The following is an 8,719-nucleotide window of genomic DNA, read 5'->3' on the forward strand; positions in this document are numbered from 1 at the left end:
GCTCAGCTGAAACCTGTCCACCATGTGTAACCATGCTGGCTTTTGAAACACTAGTGACATAGCCTCCAGCCTCACAGGAACATGAAATCCACCACAGTATGACAAACTGACAGACAAGTTCATTTCCCTTAGTTGTTCCAAACTGGTCCTCTCACTTCCTGGTTTCTCTTAGCTGTTCCAAACCCTGCTGGCTCACTTCCTGGTATCCCTTGGCTGTTCCAGACAATCATATATTCTACTATATTAAGAATAATAAATTGAAGAGAAATGGCTTCACATTCTTCATGGAAACAAACATTTCAATATCTACCTTGAAGAAAAATATTGTCAGTGATAGGATAATATCCATATACAAAGAAGGAAGACCAGTTCATATGACTATTATTCAAATTTACACACCAATCACTAATGCCAAAGATGAAGAAATAGAAGATTGCTACCAACTTTTCTAGTCTGAAATTGATCAAAAGTGCAATCAAGATGGATTGCTAGCTACTGGTGATTGGAATGTGAAACTTTGAAACAAAGAAGAAGGTTTGGTTGTTAAAAAATATGGTCTGGGTGATAGAAATATCATCAGAGATTACATGGCAGAATTGTGCAAGACCAATGACTTATTAATTGCAAATACCTTTTACAACAACATAAATGGTGACTATACACATGGACTTCCCCAGATGGAATACATAGGAATCAAACTGACATTTGTGGAAAGAGACAATGAAGAAATTCAATTTCATCAGTCTGAACAAAGCTAAGGGCAGACTGGGGGATATGCATAACCCAAAGACCAAACCCACTGCCATTGAGTCAATTCTGAATCATAGTGACTCGTAGGATTTCTAAGGCTGTAAATCTTTACAGAAGCAGATTGCTTCATCTTTCTTCTGCAGAGTGTGTGGTAGGTTTGAATTGAAGACCTCTGGTTAACAGGCAAATGCTTGAACCACTATAACACCAGAGCTCCTTGTAAGATATTCATGTTGTTGTTGTTGTTGTTGTGTGCTGTTGAGTCAAACCCAACTCCTAGTGACCCCTCCTTGGGTTTCCGAGGCAGTATCACTACGGAAGTAGATTGCCCCATCTTCCTTCCAAGGAGTGGCTGGTGGGTTTGAACCACCAGCCTTCTGGTTAGCAGTCAAGTGCCTTAGCCACTATGCTACCAGAGCTCCTATAAGATATACATATTGTTATGTGCTGTTGAGTCAAACCCAACTCCTAGTGACCCCTCCTTGGGTTTCCGAGGCAGTATCACTACGGAAGTAGATTGCCCCATCTTCCTTCCAAGGAGTGGCTGGTGGGTTTGAACCACCAGCCGTCTGGTTAGCAGGCAAGTGCCTTAGCCACTATGCTACCAGAGCTCCTAGATATACATATAGGTGATAAAAAGAATGACCTTGATGCCATTGTCAGATTCTTAGAGCAAATGAGATCAAATATCAACAATTTCACAGGTATTTGTTTCTTAGGGCTGTCATAACAAATACCACAAAGTGGCTTAAAATGAGAAAAAATTATTGTCTCAAAGTTCCGTTGTGTGAAAATCCATATTCAAGTCAGCAGAACTATGCTTCCTTTGAAATCTCTATGGGTCAATGCATTTCTATTTATTTATTTATTTATTTATTTTTGCAGTGTTCCCTTACCTCCCCTCCCACCCTGGTAACCAACAAAGAATGTTTCCTTCCATATATAAACCTTTCCTTGACTTTTTACAAGAATGAACTAATATTATATTTGTCCTTCTGTGATTAACTTATTTCAGTCAGCATAACATCCTCCAAGTTCATCCTTGTTATGCAGTATTTTGTAGATTCCACATTATTCTTTAGTGTTCCATAGTATTCCATTGTGTGCATGTACCATAGTTTGGTTATCCATTCTTCTGTTGATGGACACATAGCTTGTTTCCATTTTTTTGCTATTATAAATAGTGCTGCTATGAACATGGGTGTGCATATATCTGTACAGAAGGTTTTGAGATGGGGAAGTATGAGACCTTCTACTTTATTATTGTTCTTTAGTAGTGCTTGGTTATCTGGGGTCTCTTTCCTTTCTATATAAAGTTGGTGATTAGTCTTTTCATCTCTTTAAAGGATGATGGTAGAATCTGGATTGGGATTGCATTATATTTGTAGATAACTTTGAGTAATATTGACATTAGATAACTTTGAGTAATATTGACATTGTCACAATGTTAAGTCTTCCTGTCCTCGAGTATAGTATGTTCTTCCATTTATTTAGGCCTCTTTGGCTTCTCGTGGCAGTGCTTTGTGGCTTTCTTTGTATAGGTCTTTTGTATCTCTGGTTAGATTCATGTCTAGGCACTTCTCCTATTGGTTGGCTATTGTAAATGATGTTGTTTTCCTGATTTCCTTTTCAGAGTTCTCTTTGTTAGTGTAGAGGAATCCAACTTATTTTTATATGTTGATCTTGTACCCTTCCACTTTGCTGAATCCTTCTATTAGTTTCAGTAGTTTCCTTATAGAATCTCTGGGATTTTCTATGTATTGTTGTGCTCAGGCTGTAAAGGAGAATTTCGGAAGAGAAGAAGACGCTAACCCACGCTAATGCAAATGCAATAGGACAGTTTATTAGCTAACTTAAGTCAGGGTCTTTGCCCTTGCCAGGTCAGTGGCTTAAGCAAAAGACCCCGTACCCCGTTTCCTTCTTCAATTTATAGAACAATATGAGGAGGGGCAGCACCGGGGCGAGGGGGTACAGGTGATTGGTTGTTGCTAAGGGATTCAGGGCAGTGATCTAAGATGTTGGGGGGCATAAAGAAACTCCCCCCAGCTCCAAAGTTCACTTAGGAAAATATTATCTAGGGAGGACGTGGCTCAGATATAGGGAAGACTTTTAGGAGCCTCGCAAATCTCTGATACGTGCTGAATCCTGATGGCTTTTGTGATGCGTGCTGAGTTCGGAGGAAGTTCCTTGATACCTGCTGAGACTGGAGGGCAGATAAAAGCCCTAAGGAGTGTTTAGAATTACAAAAGTTCTGTTAGCACTACTGACACTAAAAGGTTTCTGGTTAAAGATTTTCCTGGAGGCTGCTAGAATTCTGGCTTCAGATTGACTCACAGTATAGCATCATATCATCTGCAAATAAAGAGAATTTTATTTCTTCTTTGCCGATTTTGATGTCTTTTGCTTCCTTTTATAGCCATATTGTTCTGGCTAGGACTTTCGAAACAATGTTGAAAGAGGTGATAAAAAGGCATCTTTTTCTTGTTCTTGTTCATAAGGGGGATGTTTTCAGTTTCTCTCCATTGAGAATAATTTTGGCTGCTCATTTTATGTATAAGCCCTCAATTATATTGAGGAGTTTCCCTTTTATTCCTGTTTTGCTGTGTGTTTTTATTAATTATGGGTACTGGATTTTGTCAAAAGCTTTTTATGGATCAATTGACATGACTGTGTGGTTCTTTTCCTTTTTTTTTTTTTTTTAATTTATATAGTGGATTACCTTGACTGTTTTCTAATGTTGAACTAATTTTTTTATTGTTTTCTAATGTTGAATCCTTGCATATCTGGCATGAAACCCATTTGGTCATGTTGTATTATGTTTTTTGTATGTTGCTGGAATCTATTGGCTAGGAGTGTGTTGAGAATTTTTGCATCTATGTTCATGAGGGATATTGGTCTATGATTTTCATTTTTAGTGGTGTTTTTGCATGGATTTAGTATTAGGGTTATTTTGGCTTCATAGAATGAGTTTGGGAGTATTATATTCCGGATTGGGTAGTGTTTCATTATTTTGTATATAGGGTCACTCTGAGCAAAACTGACTCCATGCACCCTAAAAATTATGAAGAAAAACAATGCAAAAGTGTTAACCAACAAAAACAATTATCCAGAAAAAAATCAATAATCATATTAGACAGATGCCAGGAAGGTTTTAATGTAGTTAGTGATGAGAGAGTAGAAAAATTAATCAAAGATGTAGTGTCAGTGTAAAAATGTCATCGAGGCAGCATCTGACCTTCTCTAAATTCACAGTGGGGCAGGAAGATCATTATCTGTATCAGCAGCCCAGGGCTGACACCTACAAATCAGAGGTCAGACATGACTCCACTGTCCAATTTTTTCTTTTTAAAACCAATTCTGATACCAACCATCCCTCCCATGGCACTCTCTATTTCTCTACTTTGTTGAATAATTCATTCCAACGGCCATCCAGAACTTGAAGATATTAGTCATGGTTATGGGGTTTATTAGAGAAGTAACAAATTACAATTGAGGATTAAAAACTACTCAGGATACAATTCTTCAATCAGGACAGCCTCTTATCAGTGGTGCCTGCAGACATGTCTCTGGCTCTTGGTGTCTCAGACAAGTGTTAGAAAACTTTTTTTTTTTTTTTTAAGCTCTGTTGATAAATGCCCAGAGGCAGCCCACTACACAAGCAAGCCTCCTGCCCAAAGACACTCAGCTTTCTCACTCTGGGTCCAGAAAGCCCACTGCTCTGTTTTGTGCTGGTCTCTTGCTTCTACTGCCATTTCTTTGCTGCTACTTCTTGTAATCTCTCACTGTCTCCTGTGCCACATCTCACCACCTCCTGTGTCACAGCTCTGTTTCCTAGATCAAGGAAATTCAGCACAGGGATCTCAGGTCCAAAGGACACACTCTACTCCTGGCTCCTTTTTCTTGATACTAGTGAGATGCCCCCTTTCCACCTCTGGGGTAGTTCATTTTAAGCCAAACGGGCTGATAAAACTGAACAATCCCCACATTAGGGTTCCATACACCTTATTTGCATGGTCTTGCCCCCACAAGGGTGTCATACACCTTACTTACATTAGTAGCAATCTATCCAATTCCTTTGGTGGGCCACCACACCTCACATTTGCGTAGTATTATCCAGTCTTGTGGTGGGAGTTACAAAATCAAACAGATTTATTCAAAGTCTTCTGATGGCAAGTGCAGATGCAGGGTCACTAGGTATAGTGATTTTGTAAAAATCCTAAAGTGATGGTGGCTTAGACCATGGTGATAATAGTGGAGGTGGCAAGGTTTGATGGGTTTCTGGATATATTTTTATATTTTTATTGTATAAACTGTAGGGTTTTCTGAAAGAGTTCGCATGTGTTATAAAAATGAGAAGTATCAAAGATGATGTTCAGTAAAAGAAAACAGCTCAGCATCTAAAGAATGGAGTTATTGAAACCAAGTATTTCCTCCACCCTGGCACCTGGATGGGAATAGATAAGTAAACTAAATTACCCCCAACTATTTTCTCACTGGACAGATGAGTATTCAGTTCCTTAAAGAACTGAATAGAAAATATTCCTTCCTGCAGATGATAGACTTGCTAAAAGTATTTTAGAAACAACTTGTAAATTAACTCTGGCCCTAGGACATAAGGGAACAAAATTTAATTGCAGATCCTCTCCCCTCTGCCCAATCCTCTATCAACTGATAACAGGAAACTAGTGTGACCCATCCATCCACTATCATTACCCATTTCATGCCCCAAATTCCTCAACCTTTTGTGAATATGCAGTTTTTGTAGGTTTCTCCTGAAACCTACAAAAACTGTGTTTGATGGCCTCTGGGGAGTTAAGATCTGGATACTAACTACCCCTAACTCCTAGCACTGCTGCTGTGCAATAAATGATTTTCTCTCCTCTCAATCTCAGAGTGTAAATTGTTTTGGCCTGACTGTGCACCGGGCAGGGACCCCCATTCGGTCCGGTAACATTACCATCAACTGTGACAGGAAAGACTGTGGGAAAAGTATATTTTGAAGTTTAATATCAGGGTTGTACTTTGGGGTGTGTTGAGCTTGAGGTGCCTGTAAGGCATCCATATGGAGCGGTAAAGTGGGAAGTTGGGTATACCAGACTGTAATTTAGGGGAGTGTTCCTCTCTGGAGATAAAAACTTAGGGGCCATCTGAGTGTAGATAATTTTTAAAGTCATGGGTCTCGATGTTACCACAAAGGAGTCAGGGTAGCTGGAAGGAAGAGGCTTGGGAGTGAGCCTTAAGGTCCTCCAGTGTTTGAGGCAATAAGAGGACGACACATCAAAGGAGACTGAGAACTAGTATCCAGTGATGTAGGATAAGAAAGACAATAACGTCCAGCTCTAAAACCCAAGTGGATTAATTTCTTGTGGCTGCTCTATTTATTAAACGGCCAGAAACTTGGTGGCATAAAACTACAGAAATATATTCTTTTGCAGTTCAGAAGTCCAAAAGTCTGGGATAAGTTTCACAGTGCAGAAATCAAGGTACATGCACAGTTGTCTTCAGGAGACTCTATGGGCAAATCCATTTGTTGTCTCTTTGAGCTTCTGGCAGCTTCAGCATTTCCTTGGCTTGTGGACACATCACACGAATCCCTGCCTCTGGTCACATTAACTTCTCTTCTCTCTCTGTCAGTTCTCTCTTAGCACCTCCCTCTCTCCTCTATGTGGTAAAAATATACAGAACAAAACGTTTTCCTGTTCAACAGTTTTCACATTTAGTTCAGTGATATTGATGATCTGCATCTCTCTCTTCAAAAACACAGATAAGTTTTGTTATCAAAGATGCATTAAAACAGAATGCAATGCATCAGAGGCAGTCCACTAAAGAGACTGTAAAGACAGAAAGGAAACTGACCCTTTGTACTGCTAAGAGAATACATCCCAGCACATTCATGTTTTCAAGATAAAATTGTAAATTTTCTAGTGTCTTTATGACAGGATACCTAAAGTTAGGCTAATCTCTTTCCATGAAACTGGGAGGTAGGTATATGATCTTCCTTGATCATTACATTTCATAGAAGGTTCCCAAATTCTTGAAAACATCCTTGATTTACATACTTTTCAAAGAGGCAGAGAAAGAATTTACAATGATAAGTTATCAAAAGTGGATTCTGAAAGGACAAGAGAGGAGGGATCCTGCTTCCTTATTTTCAACAGGGGGAATTAACTTTCTTATTTTCACTTGTATTTGTCCTTATAATCTCCCTTATTTGTTACTGTAATATAATGTAGAGCCTGAAAGATCTTTTAACCAGAAGCCTTTAGTATGGAGATTGACATGTCCCATGCTGAGCCCTAATGCCTCCAGGTAGATTGACATGTCCCATGCTGAGCCCTAATGCCTGTAGTAAATGTCCCATACCTCAGAGCCTTTTATCAGAAATCTGCATAGCTCCAAAAAGCCTCTCACCCACCTTTGAAGACTAAGAGGGCTCTCACCTCCCGGGGTTTCGCAGAGAGTATGCACATATCAAAGAGATCCGCCCAGCCCGGAAAAATCTCTCACTCACCTTTGAAACCCGGGAGGGGGGGAGGGGGATTCCAACCTACCCCAAATTCCCAAACCCCTATCATAAAAACCAAATTATCTACTCCACCTTATGTTCCTCTATAAAAATCTTTTAATGTAAGAGCACGGGGTCTTTTGCTCAACCCATTGCGGGGGTGAAAGCAAGGACCCTAACTTAAGTTAGCTAATAAACTTTCCTATTGCTTTTTGCATTATCGTGTGTTGGCAATTCCTCGCCCCGAACTCCTTCATAACCTGAGCACAACATTTGGTTCCCTGACCGGGAAGGAGAATTCGAAGTGAGTAAAGGCTGTCTGTGATATTAGGAAAGTCTCAGGAACTGGAGCCGGCAGGATTGGAATTAATCTCTTGCGTAGAGAACCAATCCAAGAGTACAGGGACCGGCAGACGTGCTGGGTGAGTGGGGAAAGGGCAGGCTGTGGGCGCTTTTTCTGGGTAAGAGCAGCCCACTTCAGGGAAGGGGAGAGACCCCTCCAATCTGTGGCGCTGGAATGAGAGCTCTTCTGGATGCTGGATAATTGTGCTGTCTGTTTTGGTTGTGTGGCCACTGTCTTTTACTTGTTTGTTCTGTGTTTCCTTGAAGGAGGTTGAAATGGGACAGAAACAGACTACCCCTCTGTCCCTGATGATTGAACATTTTTCAGAGCTTAAAACCAGAGGATCTAATTTGTCTGTGATAATTAAGAAAAATAAACTAACAACTTTTTGCTCTTCAGAATGGCCCTCTCTTGAAGTGGGATGGCCGCCGGAAGGCTCACTGGATGGAAAGGTGATCGCAGCCGTTTTCGACCGAGTCCAAGTGCCAGGTCCCCGTGGGCGCCTGGACCAATTTCCTTACATTTTAGTGTAGCATAATATAGTGACTAACCCACCCCCATAACTAAAACCTTTTCTTCCCAACCCCTCTGTTAAGGTATTAACATCCTCACTTGAGACCAGTGAAAAGGAGAAGCCAAAATGACCTGTCTCCCGAGCAGCTGTTCCACCGGTTTTACCTGATTCCCAGGTTGACCTCGATCTGATGGATCTAGAAAGCAGCATGTCTCCACCTCCCTATGCCCCTCCGCCACCTCCCCACCCTCTCCAGGTTCCACAAGTGTTGGGAGGGAATGGAGCAAATGCTCCAAGCGCGCCGCCTGTCATTATGGGCCCAGCCTCTGGTCTCTGTCCGCACCAGAGGGGCTCTCAGGAAGCTGAAGCTCCATCATCTGCTGTCCAGGCACTGCCTCTCAGAGCAGTTGGCCCTCCCCATGAGGATGGAAGCAGAACCTGGCAGTACTAGCCGTTTTCAGCATCAAACCTGTATAACTGGAAAGGGAAAAACGCCCCCTTTTCTGAAAACCCCCAAAGCCTAATTAATTTGTTAGAATCCATATTGTTTACTCATAACCCCACTTGGGATGATTGTCAGCAGCTATTGCAAGTTCTGTTCACCACT

Source organism: Orycteropus afer, unplaced genomic scaffold (assembly GCF_000298275.1).
Source record: "Orycteropus afer afer isolate SDZICR_OR568_19922 unplaced genomic scaffold, OryAfe1.0 scaffold00405, whole genome shotgun sequence".
NCBI classification, from domain to species: domain Eukaryota; kingdom Metazoa; phylum Chordata; class Mammalia; order Tubulidentata; family Orycteropodidae; genus Orycteropus; species Orycteropus afer.